This window comes from Phyllobates terribilis, unplaced genomic scaffold (genome assembly GCF_046119375.1).
Source record: "Phyllobates terribilis strain yellow unplaced genomic scaffold, ASM4611937v1 Scaffold_8__6_contigs__length_399053987, whole genome shotgun sequence".
Taxonomy (NCBI): domain Eukaryota; kingdom Metazoa; phylum Chordata; class Amphibia; order Anura; family Dendrobatidae; genus Phyllobates; species Phyllobates terribilis.
In genome coordinates this window covers 305,959,086-305,986,637 of record NW_027362768.1, presented here as the reverse complement: position 1 = coordinate 305,986,637, position 27,552 = coordinate 305,959,086, and positions in this window count along the sequence as shown.

Sequence of the window (27,552 nt, the reverse complement as noted above, 5' to 3'; positions counted from 1 at the left end):
TTGATATTGTCTTTTTATTCCACTGTGACCTCCACGTCTCTTCCAAGGGGCATTAAAATTGACTTGTTAAGCTACTTTGACCTCCACGTCTCTTCCAAGGGGCATTAAAACCGTCTTGTTAAGCTTCTGCGAATTCCACCACTCTTCCATGTGGCATTAACACCGTCTTGTTAAGCTACTGTGACCACCACGTCTCTTCCAAGGGCATTAAAACCATCTTGTTAAACCACTCTGACCTCCACGTCTCTTCCAAGGGCCATTAAAACCTTCTTGTTCAACCACTCTGAACTCCACGTCTCTTCAAAGGGGCATTAAAACTGTCTTGCTAAGCTACTGCTACCTCCACCACTCTTCCAAGCGGCTATAAAACCATCTTGTTAAGCTACTGCGACCTCCACCACTCTTCCAAGGGGCATTGATATTGTCTTTTTATTCCACTCTGACCTCCACGTCTCTTCCAAGGGGCATTAAAATCGTCTTGTTACAGCACTCTGAACTCCACGTCTCTTCCAAGGGGCATTAAAACCATATTGTTAAACCACTCTGAACTCCACGTCTCTTCGAAGGGGCATTAAAACCGTCTTGTTGAGCTACTGCTACCTCCAACACTCTACCAAGGGGCTTTAAAACGGCCTTATTAAGCTACTGCGATCTCCACGTTTCTTCCAATGGGCATTAAAACCATCTTGTTAAACCACTCTGACCTCCACGTCTCTTCTAAGGGGCATTAAAACCGTCTTGTTAAGCTACTGTGACCTCCACCACTCTACCAAGGGGCGTTGATATTGTCTTTTTATTCCACTGTGACCTCCACGTCTCTTCCAAGGGGCATTAAAACTGACTTGATAAGCTACTTTGACCTCCACGTCTCTTCCAAGGGGCATTAAAACCGTCTTGTTAAGCTTCTGCGAATTCCACCACTCTTCCATGGGGCATTAAAACCGTCTTGTTAAGCTACTGTGACCACCACGTGTCTTCCAAGGGCATTAAAACCATCTTGTTAAACCACTCTGACCTCCAAGTCTCTTCCAAGGGGCATTAAAACCTTCTTGTTAAACCACTCTGAACTCCACATCTCTTCAAAGGGGCATTAAAACTGTCTTGCTAAGCTACTGCTACCTGCACCACTCTTCCAAGCGGCTATAAAACCATCCTGTTAAGCTACTGCGACCTCCACCACTCTTCCAAGGGGCATTGATATTGTCTTTTTATTCCACTCTGACCTCCACGTCTCTTCCAAGGGGCATTAAAATCGTCTTGTTAAAGCACTCTGAACTCCATGTCTCTTCGAAGGGGCATTAAAACCGTCTTGTTAAACCACTCTGAACTCCACGTATCTTCCAAGGGGCATTAAAACCATCTTGTTGAGCTACTGTTACCTCCAACACTCTACCAAGGGGCTTTAAAACTGCCTTGTTAAGCTACTGTGACCTCCACGCCTCTTCGAAGGGGCATTAAACCCATCTTGTTAAACCAGTCTGACCTCCACGTCTCTTCCAAGGGGCATTAAAACCGTTTTGTTAAGCTACTGTGACCTCCACCACTTTTACAAGGGGCATTAAACCCGTCTTGTTAAGCTACTGTGACCTCCACCACTCTTCCAAGGGGCATTGATATTGTCTTTTATTCCATTGTGACATCCACGTCTCTTCCAAGGAGCATTAAAACTGACTTGTTAAGCTACTTTGACCTCCATGTCTCTTCCAAGGGTCATTAAAACAGTCTTGTTAAGCTTCTGCGACTTCCACCACTCTTCCAAGGGGCATTAAAACCATCTTGTTAAGCTACTGCGACCTCCACGACTCTTCCAAGGGGCATTAAAACCATCTTGTTAAACCATTCTGACCTCCACGTCTCTTCCAAGGAGCATTAAAACCGTCTTGTTAAACCACTCTGAACTCCACGTCTCTTCAAATGGGCATTAAAACTGTCTTGTTAAGCTACTGCGACCTCCACCACTCTTCCAAGGGGCATTGATATTGTCTTTTTATTCCACTCTGACCTCCACGTCTCTTCCAAGGGGCATTAAAATCGTCTTGTTAAAGCACTCTGAACTCCACGTCTCTTCGAAGGGGCATTAAAACCGTCTTGTTAAACCACTCTGAACTCCACGTCTCTTCCAAGGGGCATTAAAACCATCTTGTTGAGCTACTGTTACCCCCAACACTCTACCAAGGGGCTTTAAAACGGCCTTGTTAAGCTACTGTGACCTCCACGTCTCTTCCAAGGGGCATTAAAACCGTTTTGTTAAGCTACTGTGACCTCCACCACTTTTACAAGGGGCATTAAACCCGTCTTGTTAAGCTACTGTGACCTCCACCACTCTTCCAAGGGGCATTGATATTGTCTTTTATTCCATTGTGACCTCCACGTCTCTTCCAAGGAGCATTAAAACCGACTTGTTAAGCTACTTTGACCTCCATGTCTCTTCCAAGGGTCATTAAAACAGTCTTGTTAAGCTTCTGCGACTTCCACCACTCCTCCAAGGGGCATTAAAACCATCTTGTTAAGCTACTGCGACCTCCACGACTCTTCCAAGGGGCATTAAAACCATCTTGTTAAACTATTCTGACCTCCACGTCTCTTCCAAGGAGCATTAAAACCGTCTTGTTAAACCACTCTGAACTCCACGTCTCTTCAAATGGGCATTAAAACTGTCTTGTTAAGCTACTGCGACCTCCACCACTCTTCCAAGGGGCTTTAAAACCGTCTTGTTAAGCTACTGCGACCTCCACCACTCTTCCAAGGGGCATTGATATTGTCTTTTTATTCCACTCTGAACTCCACGTCTCTTCCAAGGGGCATTAAAACCGTCTTGTTAAACCACTCTGAACTCCACGTCTCTTCCAAGGGGCATTAAAACCGTATTGTTAAACCACTCTGAACTCCACGTCTCTTCGAAGGGGCATTAAAACCGTTTTGTTGAGCTACTGCTACCTCCAACACTCTACCAAGGGGCTTTAAACCGGCCTTGTTAAGCTACTGCGACCTCCACGTCTCTTCCAAGGGGCATTAAAACCGTCTGGTTAAACCACTCTGACCTCCACTTCTCTTCCAAGGGGCATTAAAACCGTCTAGTTAAGCTACTGTGACCTCCACCACTCTTCCAAGGGGCGTTGATATTGTCTTTTTATTCCACTGTGACCTCCATGTCTCTTCCAAGGTGCATTAAATCCGACTTTTTAAGATACTTTGACCTCCACGTCTCTTCCAAGGGGCATTAAAACCGTCTTGTTAAGCTACTGCTACCACCACCACTCTTCCAAGGGGGCATTGAAACTGTCTTTTTAAGCTACTGCGACCTCCACCACTCTTCCAAGGGGAATTAAAACCATCTTGTTAACTACTGCGACCTTCTCCACTCTTCCAATGGGCATTGATATTGTCTTTTTATTCCACTGTGACCTCCATGTCTCTTCCAAGGGGCATTAAAACCATCTTGTTAAACCACTCTGAACTCCACGTCTCTTCCAAGGGGCATTAAAACCGTCTTGTTTAACCACTCTGAACTCCACATCTCTTCGAAGGGGCATTAACACCGTCTTGTTAAGCTACTGCTACCTCCAACACTCTACCAAGGGGCTTTAAAATGGCCTTATTAAGCTACTGCGACCTCCACGTCTCTTCCAATGGGCATTAAAACCGTCTTGTTAAAATACTCTGACCTCCACGTCTCTTCCAAGGGGCATTAAAACCGTCTTGTTAAGCTACTGTGACCTCCACCACTCTACCAAGGGTCGTTGATATTGTCTTTTTATTCCACTGTGACTTCCACGTCTCTTCCAAGGGGCATTAAAACTGACTTGTTAAGCTACTTTGACCTCCACGTATCTTCCAAGGGGCATTAAAACCGTCTTGTTAAGCTTCTGCGAATTCCACCACTCTTCCAAGGGGCATTAAAACCGTTTTGTTAAGCTACTGTGACCACCACGTCTCTTCCAAGGGCATTAAAACCATCTTGTTAAACCACTCTGACCTCCACGTCTCTTCCAAGTGGCATTAAAACCTTCTTGTTAAACCACTCTGAACTCCACGTCTCTTCAAAGGGGCATTAAAACCGTCTTGTTAAGCTACAGTGACCACCACTCTTAAAAGGGGCATTAAAACCATCTTGTTAAGCTACTATGACCTCCACCACTCTACCAAGGGGCGTTGATATTGTCTTTTTATTCCACTGTGACCTCCACGTCTCTTCCAAGGGGCATTAAAACTGACTTGTTAAGCTACTTTGACCTCCACGACTCTTCCAAGGGCATTAAAACCATCTTGTTAAACCACTCTGACCTCCACATCTCTTCCAAGGGGCATTAAAACCTTCTTGTTAAACCACTCTGAACTCCACGTCTCTTCAAAGGGGCATTAAAACCGTCTTGCTAAGCTATTGCTACCTCCACCACTCTTCCAAGCGGCTATAAAACCATCTTGTTAAGCTACTGCGACCTCCACCACTCTTCCAAGGGGCATTGATATTGTCTTTTTATTCCACTCTGACCTCCACGTCTCTTCCAAGGGGCATTAAAATCGTCTTGTTAAAGCACTCTGAACTCCACGTCTCTTCCAAGGGGCATTAAAACCATCTTGTTGAGCTACTGTTACCTCCAACACTCTACCAAGGGGCTTTAAAACGGCCTTGTTAAGCTACTGTGACCTCCACGTCTCTTCCAAGGGGCATTAAAACCGTCTTGTTAAGCTTCTGCGAATTCCACCACTCTTCCATGGGGCATTAAAACCGTCTTGTTAAGCTACTGTGACCACCACGTGTCTTCCAAGGGCATTAAAACCATCTTGTTAAACCACTCTGACCTCCAAGTCTCTTCCAAGGGGCATTAAAACCTTCTTGTTAAACCACTCTGAACTCCACATCTCTTCAAAGGGGCATTAAAACTGTCTTGCTAAGCTACTGCTACCTGCACCACTCTTCCAAGCGGCTATAAAACCATCCTGTTAAGCTACTGCGACCTCCACCACTCTTCCAAGGGGCATTGATATTGTCTTTTTATTCCACTCTGACCTCCACGTCTCTTCCAAGGGGCATTAAAATCGTCTTGTTAAAGCACTCTGAACTCCATGTCTCTTCGAAGGGGCATTAAAACCGTCTTGTTAAACCACTCTGAACTCCACGTATCTTCCAAGGGGCATTAAAACCATCTTGTTGAGCTACTGTTACCTCCAACACTCTACCAAGGGGCTTTAAAACTGCCTTGTTAAGCTACTGTGACCTCCACGCCTCTTCGAAGGGGCATTAAACCCATCTTGTTAAACCAGTCTGACCTCCACGTCTCTTCCAAGGGGCATTAAAACCGTTTTGTTAAGCTACTGTGACCTCCACCACTTTTACAAGGGGCATTAAACCCGTCTTGTTAAGCTACTGTGACCTCCACCACTCTTCCAAGGGGCATTGATATTGTCTTTTATTCCATTGTGACATCCACGTCTCTTCCAAGGAGCATTAAAACTGACTTGTTAAGCTACTTTGACCTCCATGTCTCTTCCAAGGGTCATTAAAACAGTCTTGTTAAGCTTCTGCGACTTCCACCACTCTTCCAAGGGGCATTAAAACCATCTTGTTAAGCTACTGCGACCTCCACGACTCTTCCAAGGGGCATTAAAACCATCTTGTTAAACCATTCTGACCTCCACGTCTCTTCCAAGGAGCATTAAAACCGTCTTGTTAAACCACTCTGAACTCCACGTCTCTTCAAATGGGCATTAAAACTGTCTTGTTAAGCTACTGCGACCTCCACCACTCTTCCAAGGGGCATTGATATTGTCTTTTTATTCCACTCTGACCTCCACGTCTCTTCCAAGGGGCATTAAAATCGTCTTGTTAAAGCACTCTGAACTCCACGTCTCTTCGAAGGGGCATTAAAACCGTCTTGTTAAACCACTCTGAACTCCACGTCTCTTCCAAGGGGCATTAAAACCATCTTGTTGAGCTACTGTTACCCCCAACACTCTACCAAGGGGCTTTAAAACGGCCTTGTTAAGCTACTGTGACCTCCACGTCTCTTCCAAGGGGCATTAAAACCGTTTTGTTAAGCTACTGTGACCTCCACCACTTTTACAAGGGGCATTAAACCCGTCTTGTTAAGCTACTGTGACCTCCACCACTCTTCCAAGGGGCATTGATATTGTCTTTTATTCCATTGTGACCTCCACGTCTCTTCCAAGGAGCATTAAAACCGACTTGTTAAGCTACTTTGACCTCCATGTCTCTTCCAAGGGTCATTAAAACAGTCTTGTTAAGCTTCTGCGACTTCCACCACTCCTCCAAGGGGCATTAAAACCATCTTGTTAAGCTACTGCGACCTCCACGACTCTTCCAAGGGGCATCAAAACCATCTTGTTAAACTATTCTGACCTCCACGTCTCTTCCAAGGAGCATTAAAACCGTCTTGTTAAACCACTCTGAACTCCACGTCTCTTCAAATGGGCATTAAAACTGTCTTGTTAAGCTACTGCGACCTCCACCACTCTTCCAAGGGGCTTTAAAACCGTCTTGTTAAGCTACTGCGACCTCCACCACTCTTCCAAGGGGCATTGATATTGTCTTTTTATTCCACTCTGAACTCCACGTCTCTTCCAAGGGGCATTAAAACCGTCTTGTTAAACCACTCTGAACTCCACGTCTCTTCCAAGGGGCATTAAAACCGTATTGTTAAACCACTCTGAACTCCACGTCTCTTCGAAGGGGCATTAAAACCGTTTTGTTGAGCTACTGCTACCTCCAACACTCTACCAAGGGGCTTTAAACCGGCCTTGTTAAGCTACTGCGACCTCCACGTCTCTTCCAAGGGGCATTAAAACCGTCTGGTTAAACCACTCTGACCTCCACTTCTCTTCCAAGGGGCATTAAAACCGTCTAGTTAAGCTACTGTGACCTCCACCACTCTTCCAAGGGGCGTTGATATTGTCTTTTTATTCCACTGTGACCTCCATGTCTCTTCCAAGGTGCATTAAATCCGACTTTTTAAGATACTTTGACCTCCACGTCTCTTCCAAGGGGCATTAAAACCGTCTTGTTAAGCTACTGCTACCACCACCACTCTTCCAAGGGGGCATTGAAACTGTCTTTTTAAGCTACTGCGACCTCCACCACTCTTCCAAGGGGAATTAAAACCATCTTGTTAACTACTGCGACCTTCTCCACTCTTCCAATGGGCATTGATATTGTCTTTTTATTCCACTGTGACCTCCATGTCTCTTCCAAGGGGCATTAAAACCATCTTGTTAAACCACTCTGAACTCCACGTCTCTTCCAAGGGGCATTAAAACCGTCTTGTTTAACCACTCTGAACTCCACATCTCTTCGAAGGGGCATTAACACCGTCTTGTTAAGCTACTGCTACCTCCAACACTCTACCAAGGGGCTTTAAAATGGCCTTATTAAGCTACTGCGACCTCCACGTCTCTTCCAATGGGCATTAAAACCGTCTTGTTAAAATACTCTGACCTCCACGTCTCTTCTAAGGGGCATTAAAACCGTCTTGTTAAGCTACTGTGACCTCCACCACTCTACCAAGGGTCGTTGATATTGTCTTTTTATTCCACTGTGACTTCCACGTCTCTTCCAAGGGGCATTAAAACTGACTTGTTAAGCTACTTTGACCTCCACGTATCTTCCAAGGGGCATTAAAACCGTCTTGTTAAGCTTCTGCGAATTCCACCACTCTTCCAAGGGGCATTAAAACCGTTTTGTTAAGCTACTGTGACCACCACGTCTCTTCCAAGGGCATTAAAACCATCTTGTTAAACCACTCTGACCTCCACGTCTCTTCCAAGTGGCATTAAAACCTTCTTGTTAAACCACTCTGAACTCCACGTCTCTTCAAAGGGGCATTAAAACCGTCTTGTTAAGCTACAGTGACCACCACTCTTAAAAGGGGCATTAAAACCATCTTGTTAAGCTACTATGACCTCCACCACTCTACCAAGGGGCGTTGATATTGTCTTTTTATTCCACTGTGACCTCCACGTCTCTTCCAAGGGGCATTAAAACTGACTTGTTAAGCTACTTTGACCTCCACGACTCTTCCAAGGGCATTAAAACCATCTTGTTAAACCACTCTGACCTCCACATCTCTTCCAAGGGGCATTAAAACCTTCTTGTTAAACCACTCTGAACTCCACGTCTCTTCAAAGGGGCATTAAAACCGTCTTGCTAAGCTATTGCTACCTCCACCACTCTTCCAAGCGGCTATAAAACCATCTTGTTAAGCTACTGCGACCTCCACCACTCTTCCAAGGGGCATTGATATTGTCTTTTTATTCCACTCTGACCTCCACGTCTCTTCCAAGGGGCATTAAAATCGTCTTGTTAAAGCACTCTGAACTCCACGTCTCTTCCAAGGGGCATTAAAACCATCTTGTTGAGCTACTGTTACCTCCAACACTCTACCAAGGGGCTTTAAAACGGCCTTGTTAAGCTACTGTGACCTCCACGTCTCTTCGAAGTGGCATTAAACCCATCTTGTTAAACCAGTCTGACCTCCACGTCTCTTCCAAGGGGCATTAAAACTGTTTTGTTAAGCTACTGTGACCTCCACCACTTTTACAAGGGGCATTAAACCCGTCTTGTTAAGCTACTGTGACCTCCACCACTCTTCCAAGGGGCATTGATATTGTCTTTTATTCCATTGTGACCTCCACGTCTCTTCCAAGGAGCATTAAAACAGACTTGTTAAGCTACTTTGACCTCCATGTCTCTTCCAAGGGTCATTAAAACAGTCTTGTTAAGCTTCTGCGACTTCCACCACTCTTCCAAGGGGCATTAAAACCGTCCTTTTAAGCTACTGCGACCTCCACGTCTCTTCCAAGGGGCATTAAAACCATCTTGTTAAACCATTCTGACCTCCACGTCTCTTCCAAGGAGCATTAAAACTGTCTTGTTAAACCACTCTGAACTCCACGTCTCTTCAAATGGGCATTAAAACTGTCTTGTTAAGTTACTGCGACCTCCACCACTCTTCCAAGGGGCTTTAAAACCGTCTTGTTAAGCTACTGCGACCTCCACCACTCTACCAAGGGGCGTTGATATTGTCTTTTTATTCCACTGTGACCTCCACGTCTCTTCCAAGGGGCATTAAAACTGACTTGTTAAGCTACTTTGACCTCCACGTCTCTTCCAAGGGGCATTAAAACCGTCTTGTTAAGCTTCTGCGAATTCCATCACTCTTCCAAGGGGCATTAAAACCGTCTTGTTAAGCTATTGTGACCACCACGTCTCTTCCAAGGGCATTAATACCATCTTGTTAAACCACTCTGACCTCCACGTCTCTTCCAAGGGGCATTAAAACCTTCTTGTTAAACCACTCTGAACTCCACGTCTCTTCAAAGGGGCATTGAAACCGTCTTGTTAAGCTACTGCGACCTCCATCACTCTTCCAAGGGGCATTGATATTGTCTTTTTATTCCACTCTGACCTCCACATCTCTTCCAAGGGGCATTAAAACCGTCTTGTTAAACCACTCTGAACTCCACGACTCTTCCAAGGGGCATTAAAACCGTATTGTTAAACCACTCTGAACTCCACTTCTCTTCGAAGGGGCATTAAAACCGTTTTGTTGAGCTACTGCTACCTCCAACACTCTACCAAGGGGCTTTAAAACGGCCTTGTTAAGCTACTGCGACCTCCACGTCTCTTCCAAGGGGCATTAAAACCGTCTGGTTAAACCACTCTGACCTCCACTTCTCTTCCAAGGGGCATTAAAACCGTCTAGTTAAGCTACTGTGACCTCCACCACTCTTCCAAGGGGCGTTGATATTGTCTTTTTATTCCACTGTGACCTCCATGTCTCTTCAAAGGGGCATTAAATCCGACTTTTTAAGATACTTTGACCTCCACGTCTCTTCCAAGGGCATTAAAACCATCTTGTTAAGCTTCTGCGACTTCCACCACTCTTCCAAGGGGCATTAAAACCGTCTTGTTAAGCTACTGCGACCTCCACGTCTCTTCCAAGGGGCATTAAAACCATCTTGTTAAACCACTCTGACCTCCACGTCTCTTCCAAGGGGCATTAAAACCGTCTTGTTAAGCTACTGCGACCACCACCTCTCTTCCAAGGGGGCATTAAAACCGTCTTGTTAAGCTACTGCGACCACCACCACTCTTCCAAGGGGGCATTAAAACTGTCTTTTTAAGCTACTGCGACCTCCACCACTCTTCCAAGGGGCATTAAAACCATCTTGTTAACTACTGCGACCTCCTCCACTCTTCCAAGGGGCATTGATATTGTCTTTTTATTCCACTGTGACCTCCATGTCTCTTCCAAGGGGCATTAAAACCATCTTGTTAAACCACTCTGAACTCCACGTCTCTTCCAAGGGGCATTAAAACCGTCTTGTTTAACCACTCTGAACTCCACATCTCTAAGAAGGGGCATTAAAACCGTCTTGCTAAGCTACTGCGACCTCCACCACTCTTCCAAGGTTTTATAGATATTGTCTTTTTATTCAACTGTGACCTCCACGTCTCTTCCAAGGGGCATTAAAGCCATCTTGTTAAACCACTCTGACCTTCACGTCTCTTCCAAGGGGCATTAAAATCGTCTTGTTAAACCACTCTGATCTCCACGTCTCTTCAAATGGGCATTAAAACCGTCTTGTTAAGCTACTGCGACCTCCACCACTCTTCCAAGGGTCATTGATATTGTCTGTTTTTTCCACTCTGACCTCCACGTCTCTTCCAAGGGGAATTAAAACCGTCTTGTTAAACCACTCTGAACTCCACATCTCTTCCAAGGGGCATTAAAACCGTATTGTTAAACCACTCTGAACTCCACGTCTCTTCGAAGGGGCATTAAAACAGTCTTGTTGAGCTATTGCTACCTCCAACACTGTACCAAGGGGCTTTAAAACGGCCTTGTTAAGCTACTGCGACCTCCACGTCTCTTCCAATGGGCATTAAAACTGTCTTGTTAAACCACTCTGACCTCCACGTCTCTTCTAAGGGGCATTAAAACCGTCTTGTTAAGCTACTGTGACCTCCACCACTCTTCCAAGGGGCATTGATATTGTCATTTTATTCCATTGTGACCTCCACGTCTCTTCCAACGAGCATTAAAACCGACTTGTTAAGCTACTTTGACCTTGACGTCTCTTCCAAGGGTCATTAAAACCATCTTGTTAAGCTTCTGCGACTTCCACCACTCTTCCAAGGGTCATAAAAAAACGTCTTATTAAGCTACTGCGACCTCCACGTCTCTTCCAAGGGCATTAAAACCATCTTGTTAAACCACTCTGACCTCCACGTCTCTTCCAATGGGCATTAAAACCGTCTTGTTAAACCACTCTGATCTCCACGTCTCTTCAAATGGGCATTAAAACCGTCTTGTTAAGCTACTGCGACCTCCTCCACTCTTCCAAGGGGCTTTAAAACAGTCTTGTTAAGCTACTGCGGCCTCCACCACTCTTCCAAGTGGCATTGATATTGTCTTTTTAATCCACTCTGACCTCCACGTCTCTTCCAAGGGGCATTAAAACCGTCTTGTTAAACCACTCTGAACTCCACGTCTCTTCCAAGTGGCATTAAAACCGTATTGTTAAACCACTCTGAACTCCACGTCTCTTCGAAGGAGCATTAAGACCGTCTTGTTGAGCTACTCCTACCTCCAACACTCTACCAAGGGGCTTTAAAACGGCCTTATTAAGCTACTGCGACCTCCACGTCTCTTCCAATGGGCATTAAAACCGTCTTGTTAAACCACTCTGACCACCACGTCTCTTCTAAGGGGCATTAAAACGGTCTTGTTAAGCTACTGTGACCTCCACCACTCTTAAAAAGGGCATTAAAACCGTCTTGTTAAGCTACTGTGACCTCCACCACTCTACCAAGGGGCGTTGATATTGTCTTTTTATTCCACTGTAACCTCCACGTCTCTTCCAAGGGGCATTAAAACTGACTTGTTAAGCTACTTTGACCTCCACGTCTCTTCCAAGGGGCATTAAAACCGTCTTGTTAAGCTTCTGCGAATTCCACCACTCTTCCAAGGGGCATTAAAACCGTCTTGTTAAGCTACTGCGACCTCCACGTCTCTTCCAAGGGGCATTAAAACCATCTTGTTAAACGACTCTGACCTCCACGTCTCTTCCATGGGGCATTAAAACCATCTTGTTAAACCACTCTGACCTTCACGTCTCTTCCAAGGGGCATTAAAACCGTCTTGTTAAACCACTCTGATCTCCACGTCTCTTCAAATGGGCAATAAAACCGTCTTGTTAAGCTACTGCGACCTCCACCACTCTTCCAAGGGGCATTGATATTGTCTTTTTATTCCACTCTCACCTCCACGTCTCTTCCAAGGGGCATTAAAACCGTCTTATTAAACCACTCTGAACTCCACATCTCTTCCAAGGGGCATTAAAACCGTATTGTTAAACCACTCTGAACTCCACGTCTCTTCGAAGAGGCATTAAAACAGTCTTGTTGAGCTATTGTTACTTCCAACACTCTACCAAGGGGCTTTAAAACGGCCTTGTTAAGCTGCTGCGACCTCCACGTGTCTTCCAATGGGCATTAAAACCGTCTGGTTAAACCACTCTGACCTCCACGTCTCTTCTAAGGGGCATTAAAACCGTCTTGTTAAGCTACTGTGACCTCCACCACTCTTCCAAGGGGCATTGATATTGTCTTTTTATTCCATTGTGACCTCCACGTCTCTTCCAAGGAGCATTAAAACCGACTTGTTAAGCTACTTTGACCTACACGTCTCTTCCAAGGGTCATTAAAATCATCTTTTTAAGCTTCTGCGACTTCCACCACTCTTCCAAGGGTCATAAAAAACAGTCTTGTTAAGCTACTGCGACCTCCATGTCTCTTCCAAGGGCATTAAAACCATCTTGTTAAACCACTCTGACTTCCACGTCTCTTCCAATGGGCATTAAAACCGTCTTGTTAAACCACTCTGATCTCCACGTCTCTTCAAATGGGCATTAAAACCGTCTTGTTAAGCTACTGCGACCTCCACCACTCTTCGAAGGGGCTTTAAAACCGTCTTGTTAAGCTACTGCGGCCTCCACCACTCTTCCAAGTGGCATTGATATTGTCTTTTTAATCCACTCTGACCTCCACGTCTCTTCCAAGGGGCATTAAAACTGTCTTGTTAAACAACTCTGAACTCCACGTCTCTTCAAAGGGGCATTAAAACCGTATTGTTAAACCACTCTGAACTCCACGTCTCTTCGAAGGGGCATTAAAACCGTCTTGTTGAGCTACTGCTACCTCCAACACTCTACCAAGGGGCTTTAAAACGGCCTTATTAAGCTACTGCGACCTCCACGTCTCTTCCAATGGGCATTAAAACCATCTTGTTAAACCACTCTGACCTCCACGTCTCTTCTAAGGGGCATTAAAACCGTCTTGTTAAGCTACTGTGACCTCCACCACTCTTAAAAGGGGCATTAAAACCGTCTTGTTAAGCTACTGTGACCTCCACCACTCTACCAAGGGGCGTTGATATTGTCTTTTTATTCCACTGTGACCTCCACGTCTCTTCCAAGGGGCATTAAAGCTGACTTGTTAAGCTACTTTGACCTCCACGTCTCTTCCAAGGGGCATTAAAACCATCTTTTTAAGCTTCTGCGAATTCCACCACTCTTCCAAGGGGCATTAAAACCGTCTTGTTAAGCTACTGTGACCACCACGTCTCTTCCAAGGGCATTAAAACCATCTTGTTAAACCACTCTGACCTCCACGTCTCTTCCAAGGGGCATTAAAACCTTCTTGTTAAACCACTCTGAACTCCACGTCTCTTCAAAGGGGCATTATAACCGTCTTGTTAAGCTACTGTGACCTCCACCACTCTTAAAAGGGGCATTAAAACAGTCTTGTTAAGCTACTGTGACCTCCACCACTCTACCAAGGGGCGTTGATATTGTCTTTTTATTCCACTGTGACCTTCACGTCTCTTCCAAGGGGCATTAAAACTGACTTGTTAAGCTACTTTGACCTTCACGTCTCTTCCAAGGGGCATTAAAACCGTCTTGTTAAGCTTCTGTGAATTCCACCACTCTTCCAAGTGGCATTAAAACCGTCTTGTTAAGCTACTGTGACCACCACGTCTCTTCCAAGGGCATTAAAACCATCTTGTTAAACCACTCTGACCTCCACGTCTTTTCCAAGGGGCATTAAAACCTTCTTGTTAAACCACTCTGAACTCCACGTCTCTTCAAAGGGGCATTAAAACCGTCTTGTTAAGCTACTGTGACCTCCACCACTCTTAAAAGGGGCATTAAAACCGTCTTGTTAAGCTACTGTGACCTCCACCACTCTACCAAGGGGCGTTGATATTGTCTTTTTATTCCACTGTGACCTTCACGTCTCTTCCAAGGGGCGTTAAAACTGACTTGTTAAGCTACTTTGACCTCCACGTCTCTTCCAAGGGGCATTAAAACCGTCTTGTTAAGCTTCTGCGAATTCCACCACTCTTCCAAGGGGCATTAAAACCGTCTTGTTAAGCTACTGTGACCTCCACCACTCTACCAAGGGGCGTTGATATTGTCTTTTTATTCCACTGTGACCTCCACGTCTCTTCCAAGGGGCATTAAAGCTGACTTGTTAAGCTACTTTGACCTCCACGTCTCTTCCAAGGGGCATTAAAACCATCTTGTTAAGCTTCTGCGAATTCCACCACTCTTCCAAGGGGCATTAAAACCGTCTTGTTAAGCTACTGTGACCACCACGTCTCTTCCAAGGGCATTAAAACCATCTTGTTAAACCACTCTGACCTCCACGTCTTTTCCAAGGGGCATTAAAACCTTCTTGTTAAACCACTCTGAACTCCACGTCTCTTCAAAGGGGCATTAAAACCGTCTTGTTAAGCTACTGTGACCTCCACCACTCTTAAAAGGGGCATTAAAACCGTCTTGTTAAGCTACTGTGACCTCCACCACTCTACCAAGGGGCGTTGATATTGTCTTTTTATTCCACTGTGACCTTCACGTCTCTTCCAAGGGGCATTAAAACTGACTTGTTAAGCTACTTTGACCTCCACGTCTCTTCCAAGGGGCATTAAAACCGTCTTGTTAAGCTTCTGCGAATTCCACCACTCTTCCAAGGGGCATTAAAACCGTCTTGTTAAGCTACTGTGACCACCACGTCTCTTCCAAGGGCATTAAAACCATCTTGTTAAACCACTCTGACCTCCACGTCTCTTCCAAGGGGCATTAAAACCTTCTTGTTAAACCACTCTGAACTCCACGTCTCTTCAAAGGGGCATTAAAACCGTCTTGTTAAGCTATTGTGACCTCCACCACTCTTAAAAGGGGCATTAAAACCGTCTTGTTAAGCTACTGTGACCTCCACCACTCTACCAAGGGGCGTTGATATTGTCTTTTAATTCCACTGTGACCTTCACGTCTATTCCAAGGGGCATTAAAACTGACTTGTTAAGCTACTTTGACCTCCACGTCTCTTCCAAGGGGCATTAAAACCGTCTTGTTAAGCTTCTGCGAATTCCACCACTCTTCCAAGGGGCATTAAAACCGTCTTGTTAAACCATTCTGACCTCCACGTCTCTTCCAAGGGGCATTAAAACCTTCTTGTTAAACCACTCTGAACTCCACGTCTCTTCAAAGGGGCATTAGAACCGTCTTGCTAAGCTACTGCTACCTCCACCACTCTTCCAAGGGGCTATAAAACCATCTTGTTATGCTACTGCGACCTCCACCACTCTTCCAAGGGGCATTGATATTGTCTTTTTATTCCACTCTGACCTCCACGTCTCTTCCAAGGGGCATTAAAATTGTCTTGTTAAAGCACTCTGAACTACACGTCTCTTCGAAGGGGCATTAAAACCGTCTTGTTAAACCACTCTGAACTCCACGTCTCTTCCAAGGGGCATTAAAACCGTCTTGTTGAGCTACTGTTACCTCCAACACTCTACCTAGGGGCTTTAAAACGGCCTTGTTAAGCTACTGTGACCTCCACGTCTCTAAGAAGGGGCATTATAACCATCTTGTTAAGCTACTGCAACCTCCACGTCTCTTCCAAGGGGCATTAAACCCATCTTGTTAAACCAGTCTGACCTCCACGTCTCTTCCAAGGGGCATTAAAACCGTTTTGTTAAGCTACTGTGACCTCCACCACTCTACCAAGGGGCGTTGATATTGTCTTTTAATTCCACTGTGACCTTCACGTCTATTCCAAGGGGCATTAAAACTGACTTGTTAAGCTACTTTGACCTCCACGTCTCTTCCAAGGGGCATTAAAACCGTCTTGTTAAGCTTCTGCGAATTCCACCACTCTTCCAAGGGGCATTAAAACCGTCTTGTTAAACCATTCTGACCTCCACGTCTCTTCCAAGGGGCATTAAAACCTTCTTGTTAAACCACTCTGAACTCCACGTCTCTTCAAAGGGGCATTAGAACCGTCTTGCTAAGCTACTGCTACCTCCACCACTCTTCCAAGGGGCTATAAAACCATCTTGTTATGCTACTGCGACCTCCACCACTCTTCCAAGGGGCATTGATATTGTCTTTTTATTCCACTCTGACCTCCACGTCTCTTCCAAGGGGCATTAAAATTGTCTTGTTAAAGCACTCTGAACTACACGTCTCTTCGAAGGGGCATTAAAACCGTCTTGTTAAACCACTCTGAACTCCACGTCTCTTCCAAGGGGCATTAAAACCGTCTTGTTGAGCTACTGTTACCTCCAACACTCTACCTAGGGGCTTTAAAACGGCCTTGTTAAGCTACTGTGACCTCCACGTCTCTAAGAAGGGGCATTATAACCATCTTGTTAAGCTACTGCAACCTCCACGTCTCTTCCAAGGGGCATTAAACCCATCTTGTTAAACCAGTCTGACCTCCACGTCTCTTCCAAGGGGCATTAAAACCGTTTTGTTAAGCTACTGTGACCTCCACCACTTTTACAAGGGGCATTAAAACCGTCTTGTTAAGCTACTGTGACCTCCACCACTCTTCCAAGGGGCATTGATATTGTCTTTTATTCCATTGTGACCTCCACGTCTCTTCCAAGGAGCATTAAAACAGACTTGTTAAGCTACTTTGACCTCCATGTCTCTTCCAAGGGTCATTAAAACAGTCTTGTTAAGCTTCTGCGACTTCCACCACTCTTCCAAGGGGCATTAAAACCGTCCTTTTAAGCTACTGCGACCTCCACGTCTCTTCCAAGGGGCATTAAAACCATCTTGTTAAACCATTCTGACCTCCACGTCTCTTCCAAGGAGCATTAAAACTGTCTTGTTAAACCACTCTGAACTCCACGTCTCTTCAAATGGGCATTAAAACTGTCTTGTTAAGTTACTGCGACCTCCACCACTCTTCCAAGGGGCTTTAAAACCGTCTTGTTAAGCTACTGCGACCTCCACCACTCTACCAAGGGGCGTTGATATTGTCTTTTTATTCCACTGTGACCTCCACGTCTCTTCCAAGGGGCATTAAAACTGACTTGTTAAGCTACTTTGACCTCCACGTCTCTTCCAAGGGGCATTAAAACCGTCTTGTTAAGCTTCTGCGAATTCCATCACTCTTCCAAGGGGCATTAAAACCGTCTTGTTAAGCTATTGTGACCACCACGTCTCTTCCAAGGGCATTAAAACCATCTTGTTAAACCACTCTGACCTCCACGTCTCTTCCAAGGGGCATTAAAACCTTCTTGTTAAACCACTCTGAACTCCACGTCTCTTCAAAGGGGCATTAAAACCGTCTTGTTAAGCTACTGCGACCTCCATCACTCTTCCAAGGGGCATTGATATTGTCTTTTTATTCCACTCTGACCTCCACATCTCTTCCAAGGGGCATTAAAACCGTCTTGTTAAACCACTCTGAACTCCACGACTCTTCCAAGGGGCATTAAAACCGTATTGTTAAACCACTCTGAACTCCACTTCTCTTCGAAGGGGCATTAAAACCGTTTTGTTGAGCTACTGCTACCTCCAACACTCTACCAAGGGGCTTTAAAACGGCCTTGTTAAGCTACTGCGACCTCCACGTCTCTTCCAAGGGGCATTAAAACCGTCTGGTTAAACCACTCTGACCTCCACTTCTCTTCCAAGGGGCATTAAAACCGTCTAGTTAAGCTACTGTGACCTCCACCACTCTTCCAAGGGGCGTTGATATTGTCTTTTTATTCCACTGTGACCTCCATGTCTCTTCAAAGGGGCATTAAATCCGACTTTTTAAGATACTTTGACCTCCACGTCTCTTCCAAGGGCATTAAAACCATCTTGTTAAGCTTCTGCGACTTCCACCACTCTTCCAAGGGGCATTAAAACCGTCTTGTTAAGCTACTGCGACCTCCACGTCTCTTCCAAGGGGCATTAAAACCATCTTGTTAAACCACTCTGACCTCCACGTCTCTTCCAAGGGGCATTAAAACCGTCTTGTTAAGCTACTGCGACCACCACCTCTCTTCCAAGGGGGCATTAAAACCGTCTTGTTAAGCTACTGCGACCACCACCACTCTTCCAAGGGGGCATTAAAACTGTCTTTTTAAGCTACTGCGACCTCCACCACTCTTCCAAGGGGCATTAAAACCATCTTGTTAACTACTGCGACCTCCTCCACTCTTCCAAGGGGCATTGATATTGTCTTTTTATTCCACTGTGACCTCCATGTCTCTTCCAAGGGGCATTAAAACCATCTTGTTAAACCACTCTGAACTCCACGTCTCTTCCAAGGGGCATTAAAACCGTCTTGTTTAACCACTCTGAACTCCACATCTCTAAGAAGGGGCATTAAAACCGTCTTGCTAAGCTACTGCGACCTCCACCACTCTTCCAAGGTTTTATAGATATTGTCTTTTTATTCAACTGTGACCTCCACGTCTCTTCCAAGGGGCATTAAAACCATCTTGTTAAACCACTCTGACCTTCACGTCTCTTCCAAGGGGCATTAAAATCATCTTGTTAAACCACTCTGATCTCCACGTCTCTTCAAATGGGCATTAAAACCGTCTTGTTAAGCTACTGCGACCTCCACCACTCTTCCAAGGGTCATTGATATTGTCTGTTTTTTCCACTCTGACCTCCACGTCTCTTCCAAGGGGAATTAAAACCGTCTTGTTAAACCACTCTGAACTCCACATCTCTTCCAAGGGGCATTAAAACCGTATTGTTAAACCACTCTGAACTCCACGTCTCTTCGAAGGGGCATTAAAACAGTCTTGTTGAGCTATTGCTACCTCCAACACTGTACCAAGGGGCTTTAAAACGGCCTTGTTAAGCTACTGCGACCTCCACGTCTCTTCCAATGGGCATTAAAACTGTCTTGTTAAACCACTCTGACCTCCACGTCTCTTCTAAGGGGCATTAAAACCGTCTTGTTAAGCTACTGTGACCTCCACCACTCTTCCAAGGGGCATTGATATTGTCATTTTATTCCATTGTGACCTCCACGTCTCTTCCAACGAGCATTAAAACCGACTTGTTAAGCTACTTTGACCTTGACGTCTCTTCCAAGGGTCATTAAAACCATCTTGTTAAGCTTCTGCGACTTCCACCACTCTTCCAAGGGTCATAAAAAAACATCTTATTAAGCTACTGCGACCTCCACGTCTCTTCCAAGGGCATTAAAACCATCTTGTTAAACCACTCTGACCTCCACGTCTCTTCCAATGGGCATTAAAACCGTCTTGTTAAACCACTCTGATCTCCACGTCTCTTCAAATGGGCATTAAAACCGTCTTGTTAAGCTACTGCGACCTCCTCCACTCTTCCAAGGGGCTTTAAAACAGTCTTGTTAAGCTACTGCGGCCTCCACCACTCTTCCAAGTGGCATTGATATTGTCTTTTTAATCCACTCTGACCTCCACGTCTCTTCCAAGGGGCATTAAAACCGTCTTGTTAAACCACTCTGAACTCCACGTCTCTTCCAAGTGGCATTAAAACCGTATTGTTAAACCACTCTGAACTCCACGTCTCTTCGAAGGAGCATTAAAACCGTCTTGTTGAGCTACTCCTACCTCCAACACTCTACCAAGGGGCTTTAAAACGGCCTTATTAAGCTACTGCGACCTCCACGTCTCTTCCAATGGGCATTAAAACCGTCTTGTTAAACCACTCTGACCACCACGTCTCTTCTAAGGGGCATTAAAACCGTCTTGTTAAGCTACTGTGACCTCCACCACTCTTAAAAAGGGCATTAAAACCGTCTTGTTAAGCTACTGTGACCTCCACCACTCTACCAAGGGGCGTTGATATTGTCTTTTTATTCCACTGTAACCTCCACGTCTCTTCCAAGGGGCATTAAAACTGACTTGTTAAGCTACTTTGACCTCCACGTCTCTTCCAAGGGGCATTAAAACCGTCTTGTTAAGCTTCTGCGAATTCCACCACTCTTCCAAGGGGCATTAAAACCGTCTTGTTAAGCTACTGCGACCTCCACGTCTCTTCCAAGGGGCATTAAAACCATCTTGTTAAACGACTCTGACCTCCACGTCTCTTCCATGGGGCATTAAAACCATCTTGTTAAACCACTCTGACCTTCACGTCTCTTCCAAGGGGCATTAAAACCGTCTTGTTAAACCACTCTGATCTCCACGTCTCTTCAAATGGGCAATAAAACCGTCTTGTTAAGCTACTGCGACCTCCACCACTCTTCCAAGGGGCATTGATATTGTCTTTTTATTCCACTCTCACCTCCACGTCTCTTCCAAGGGGCATTAAAACCGTCTTATTAAACCACTCTGAACTCCACATCTCTTCCAAGGGGCATTAAAACCGTATTGTTAAACCACTCTGAACTCCACGTCTCTTCGAAGAGGCATTAAAACAGTCTTGTTGAGCTATTGTTACTTTCAACACTCTACCAAGGGGCTTTAAAACGGCCTTGTTAAGCTGCTGCGACCTCCACGTGTCTTCCAATGGGCATTAAAACCGTCTGGTTAAACCACTCTGACCTCCACGTCTCTTCTAAGGGGCATTAAAACCGTCTTGTTAAGCTACTGTGACCTCCACCACTCTTCCAAGGGGCATTGATATTGTCTTTTTATTCCATTGTGACCTCCACGTCTCTTCCAAGGAGCATTAAAACCGACTTGTTAAGCTACTTTGACCTACACGTCTCTTCCAAGGGTCATTAAAATCATCTTTTTAAGCTTCTGCGACTTCCACCACTCTTCCAAGGGTCATAAAAAACAGTCTTGTTAAGCTACTGCGACCTCCATGTCTCTTCCAAGGGCATTAAAACCATCTTGTTAAACCACTCTGACTTCCACGTCTCTTCCAATGGGCATTAAAACCGTCTTGTTAAACCACTCTGATCTCCACGTCTCTTCAAATGGGCATTAAAACCGTCTTGTTAAGCTACTGCGACCTCCACCACTCTTCGAAGGGGCTTTAAAACCGTCTTGTTAAGCTACTGCGGCCTCCACCACTCTTCCAAGTGGCATTGATATTGTCTTTTTAATCCACTCTGACCTCCACGTCTCTTCCAAGGGGCATTAAAACTGTCTTGTTAAACAACTCTGAACTCCACGTCTCTTCAAAGGGGCATTAAAACCGTATTGTTAAACCACTCTGAACTCCACGTCTCTTCGAAGGGGCATTAAAACCGTCTTGTTGAGCTACTGCTACCTCCAACACTCTACCAAGGGGCTTTAAAACAGCCTTATTAAGCTACTGCGACCTCCACGTCTCTTCCAATGGGCATTAAAACCATCTTGTTAAACCACTCTGACCTCCACGTCTCTTCTAAGGGGCATTAAAACCGTCTTGTTAAGCTACTGTGACCTCCACCACTCTTAAAAGGGGCATTAAAACCGTCTTGTTAAGCTACTGTGACCTCCACCACTCTACCAAGGGGCGTTGATATTGTCTTTTTATTCCACTGTGACCTCCACGTCTCTTCCAAGGGGCATTAAAGCTGACTTGTTAAGCTACTTTGACCTCCACGTCTCTTCCAAGGGGCATTAAAACCATCTTTTTAAGCTTCTGCGAATTCCACCACTCTTCCAAGGGGCATTAAAACCGTCTTGTTAAGCTACTGTGACCACCACGTCTCTTCCAAGGGCATTAAAACCATCTTGTTAAACCACTCTGACCTCCACGTCTCTTCCAAGGGGCATTAAAACCTTCTTGTTAAACCACTCTGAACTCCACGTCTCTTCAAAGGGGCATTATAACCGTCTTGTTAAGCTACTGTGACCTCCACCACTCTTAAAAGGGGCATTAAAACAGTCTTGTTAAGCTACTGTGACCTCCACCACTCTACCAAGGGGCGTTGATATTGTCTTTTTATTCCACTGTGACCTTCACGTCTCTTCCAAGGGGCATTAAAACTGACTTGTTAAGCTACTTTGACCTTCACGTCTCTTCCAAGGGGCATTAAAACCGTCTTGTTAAGCTTCTGTGAATTCCACCACTCTTCCAAGGGGCATTAAAACCGTCTTGTTAAGCTACTGTGACCACCACGTCTCTTCCAAGGGCATTAAAACCATCTTGTTAAACCACTCTGACCTCCACGTCTTTTCCAAGGGGCATTAAAACCTTCTTGTTAAACCACTCTGAACTCCACGTCTCTTCAAAGGGGCATTAAAACCGTCTTGTTAAGCTACTGTGACCTCCACCACTCTTAAAAGGGGCATTAAAACCGTCTTGTTAAGCTACTGTGACCTCCACCACTCTACCAAGGGGCGTTGATATTGTCTTTTTATTCCACTGTGACCTTCACGTCTCTTCCAAGGGGCGTTAAAACTGACTTGTTAAGCTACTTTGACCTCCACGTCTCTTCCAAGGGGCATTAAAACCGTCTTGTTAAGCTTCTGCGAATTCCACCACTCTTCCAAGGGGCATTAAAACCGTCTTGTTAAGCTACTGTGACCTCCACCACTCTACCAAGGGGCGTTGATATTGTCTTTTTATTCCACTGTGACCTCCACGTCTCTTCCAAGGGGCATTAAAGCTGACTTGTTAAGCTACTTTGACCTCCACGTCTCTTCCAAGGGGCATTAAAACCATCTTGTTAAGCTTCTGCGAATTCCACCACTCTTCCAAGGGGCATTAAAACCGTCTTGTTAAGCTACTGTGACCACCACGTCTCTTCCAAGGGCATTAAAACCATCTTGTTAAACCACTCTGACCTCCACGTCTTTTCCAAGGGGCATTAAAACCTTCTTGTTAAACCACTCTGAACTCCACGTCTCTTCAAAGGGGCATTAAAACCGTCTTGTTAAGCTACTGTGACCTCCACCACTCTTAAAAGGGGCATTAAAACCGTCTTGTTAAGCTACTGTGACCTCCACCACTCTACCAAGGGGCGTTGATATTGTCTTTTTATTCCACTGTGACCTTCACGTCTCTTCCAAGGGGCATTAAAACTGACTTGTTAAGCTACTTTGACCTCCACGTCTCTTCCAAGGGGCATTAAAACCGTCTTGTTAAGCTTCTGCGAATTCCACCACTCTTCCAAGGGGCATTAAAACCGTCTTGTTAAGCTACTGTGACCACCACGTCTCTTCCAAGGGCATTAAAACCATCTTGTTAAACCACTCTGACCTCCACGTCTCTTCCAAGGGGCATTAAAACCTTCTTGTTAAACCACTCTGAACTCCACGTCTCTTCAAAGGGGCATTAAAACCGTCTTGTTAAGCTATTGTGACCTCCACCACTCTTAAAAGGGGCATTAAAACCGTCTTGTTAAGCTACTGTGACCTCCACCACTCTACCAAGGGGCGTTGATATTGTCTTTTAATTCCACTGTGACCTTCACGTCTATTCCAAGGGGCATTAAAACTGACTTGTTAAGCTACTTTGACCTCCACGTCTCTTCCAAGGGGCATTAAAACCGTCTTGTTAAGCTTCTGCGAATTCCACCACTCTTCCAAGGGGCATTAAAACCGTCTTGTTAAACCATTCTGACCTCCACGTCTCTTCCAAGGGGCATTAAAACCTTCTTGTTAAACCACTCTGAACTCCACGTCTCTTCAAAGGGGCATTAGAACCGTCTTGCTAAGCTACTGCTACCTCCACCACTCTTCCAAGGGGCTATAAAACCATCTTGTTATGCTACTGCGACCTCCACCACTCTTCCAAGGGGCATTGATATTGTCTTTTTATTCCACTCTGACCTCCACGTCTCTTCCAAGGGGCATTAAAATTGTCTTGTTAAAGCACTCTGAACTACACGTCTCTTCGAAGGGGCATTAAAACCGTCTTGTTAAACCACTCTGAACTCCACGTCTCTTCCAAGGGGCATTAAAACCGTCTTGTTGAGCTACTGTTACCTCCAACACTCTACCTAGGGGCTTTAAAACGGCCTTGTTAAGCTACTGTGACCTCCACGTCTCTAAGAAGGGGCATTATAACCATCTTGTTAAGCTACTGCAACCTCCACGTCTCTTCCAAGGGGCATTAAACCCATCTTGTTAAACCAGTCTGACCTCCACGTCTCTTCCAAGGGGCATTAAAACCGTTTTGTTAAGCTACTGTGACCTCCACCACTCTACCAAGGGGCGTTGATATTGTCTTTTAATTCCACTGTGACCTTCACGTCTATTCCAAGGGGCATTAAAACTGACTTGTTAAGCTACTTTGACCTCCACGTCTCTTCCAAGGGGCATTAAAACCGTCTTGTTAAGCTTCTGCGAATTCCACCACTCTTCCAAGGGGCATTAAAACCGTCTTGTTAAACCATTCTGACCTCCACGTCTCTTCCAAGGGGCATTAAAACCTTCTTGTTAAACCACTCTGAACTCCACGTCTCTTCAAAGGGGCATTAGAACCGTCTTGCTAAGCTACTGCTACCTCCACCACTCTTCCAAGGGGCTATAAAACCATCTTGTTATGCTACTGCGACCTCCACCACTCTTCCAAGGGGCATTGATATTGTCTTTTTATTCCACTCTGACCTCCACGTCTCTTCCAAGGGGCATTAAAATTGTCTTGTTAAAGCACTCTGAACTACACGTCTCTTCGAAGGGGCATTAAAACCGTCTTGTTAAACCACTCTGAACTCCACGTCTCTTCCAAGGGGCATTAAAACCGTCTTGTTGAGCTACTGTTACCTCCAACACTCTACCTAGGGGCTTTAAAACGGCCTTGTTAAGCTACTGTGACCTCCACGTCTCTAAGAAGGGGAATTATAACCATCTTGTTAAGCTACTGCAACCTCCACGTCTCTTCCAAGGGGCATTAAACCCATCTTGTTAAACCAGTCTGACCTCCACGTCTCTTCCAAGGGGCATTAAAACCGTTTTGTTAAGCTACTGTGACCTCCACCACTTTTACAAGGGGCATTAAAACCGTCTTGTTAAGCTACTGTGACCTCCACCACTCTTCCAAGGGGCATTGATATTGTCTTTTTATTCCATTGTGACTAGTGTTGAGCCACCCCCGTAGTGTTCGAGTTCGGTTCGGTTCGTCGAACACCCGTGTGTTCGCCGAACTGTTCGTCGAACTGTTCGTCGAACACCTTCGAACACCGTTAAAACCAATGGCAGGCAAACAAAAACACATAGAAACACATAGAAAACACCTTCAAAGGTGTCCAAAAGCTGACAAACTGCTCAGAAGACACAACTAACACATGGAAAAGTGACAAGTACATATAGTCATGCGAAAAGAAAAGAGGTGGAGGAGTAAAAGGAGGGGGAGACACAGATATAGGCATGTCATGCCCTTCTAAAATCCAAAAAGTGAGAAGCCGAGACGGCCAGTCCGCTCCTGCCCGTGCCACCTCCGTGTCGCCGGGTTTGTGCCAGAGCCGCGGTGAACCCTGACGGCCAGCCCCCCTCTCCCAATACTGGTGCCTGTCCGCTGGTGGGTCGAGAGAGCCCCCCTGTGGTGGAGGCAGCTCTAAGCTTTTTCATTTAAATTGTCCCTCTAATTTGAATGAATACACTTTAAATCCATTTAAAAGGATCTATTGGAGGGCAAGTCTCATGCCAGCAGCCGCGTAATTCCAGCTCCAGTAGCGTCCACTGCTGCAGTTAAAAAGCTTTTATAAGGATCGAGCTCGGCTGTCCACCGCAAGGCATCCTAGTGCCAGTCCCAGCCCCTATGCCTTGGGGTGCCTCCTGATGCTCTTCACTAAGTATCCCGTGGTCCCGAAGCATTTCCTTTGAAAAAATTAAGTGTCCAAACTACAGGTGGTGTAGCTTGCTTAACAGCCGGGATAATCCGCTGACTAGCAGACACTGCTACTAGGCACAAAGTATTTCCTGGGCTAGATGCAGTTAAAAATTTGTAAGTAGATACTCTCGTTGGATGCTGAGAAAGCATTCCATAGAGTCTCCTGGCACGCCATATATGATTCTCTTAAAAAGCTTGGGGTAGGGGTCTAGGGGACCCTTTTATAGCCAAAATCACGGCCCTGTATCACAATACGTCACCTAGGCTGAAGATAAATGGAACTGTAGCACCGAGGGCTCGGTTGCTACAGACGTATTGCACCTCACCCAGAGGTGTGATATCTCACTCTCAGATAAGGATGGAGTGTGGATCAGGACCCGACACCTGCATGCATTACACCACATTGCCGTGGGGCAGGGCGACCAATATGCCCCTGAGATGGGCACGACAGTCCCTGTCCCTGGCTGGAGTGGGGGGAGGGAACACTGAGGAAGGGGAACCCTGCAGTGCAGGAGCAGGGAGGAAGCAGTTCCTGGGTGCATTGAGAAGGGAGTATAAAAGGTGGGCACCATCTTAGTTCAGTGCAGAGAAGTCTGAGCAGAAGTGGCAGGGAGCAGGGGCTCTGCATGATCTCTGCTCCGGAGGCGGGCCTAGTAACAGAGGCCCAGGCCTGCAAGAGGGAGAAGGAAGGAAGAGGAGCGGAGAAGGCTCCAGGAACGAGGAATGAAGGGATCCCAGGGGCGCGGACGGGCGAGTCGCCACCGCACGCCCGAATCCACCTGCGTGGAGGGGTCAGGCCAAAGGGGGAGACCGGTCCCCGAACTAGTGGAGGCAGGAAACGACCCTCAGCTAGAAACCGGAGGCTCTGACATTTTATGTGGCGCAGCCCCTTGCTCCACCCGCTAGGAAGGCACCACATAGGGTCAGGGAAACTGGCGCCAAGTTTACCAAGAGGAGGACCGAGGCAGCCGGACAGAAGTGTTGGTAAGAAAGGCCAGACAAAGGACACACAAAGGGGGTCCTGTGAAGCGCTCCAAAGTTATCTGGGAGTTGTCTGAGCCCCTCACCTGGTGAGCACAGTACGACGTGGGCAACCGTTACCTGCAGACGTGGTCTGGATAATAAGAACTGTGAGTAAAGGCCCTGAACTGCATCACTGACTCCGTGTCGTTACTGCTGCTGCCCTGCACCATCACCCCCATCCTCCGCATACACTGCCCTGAGGCTATACTCCTCCCGTGGGGAGTTATGCTACGCTCTGCTGCACCCACAACACCAGCCTTAGCGGTCTGCCCTGTAGCGGCGGTTCACTCTGACCGCAATCCACGGGTGGCGTAGTCGGACATTTAAACATCAAAACCACATAAATAGTTCCGCCACTGGTTTGACCGCCCTGAGCCACGGAACCGGATCGCCGCCACGAAGACTACAACCACCAGCATCCACCAAAAAGGGTCCGGCTCCGGGTGTCCCAAGGCCCAGGGGGTGCGTCAGAACATTTTCATCACCTTTCACAATCACCAA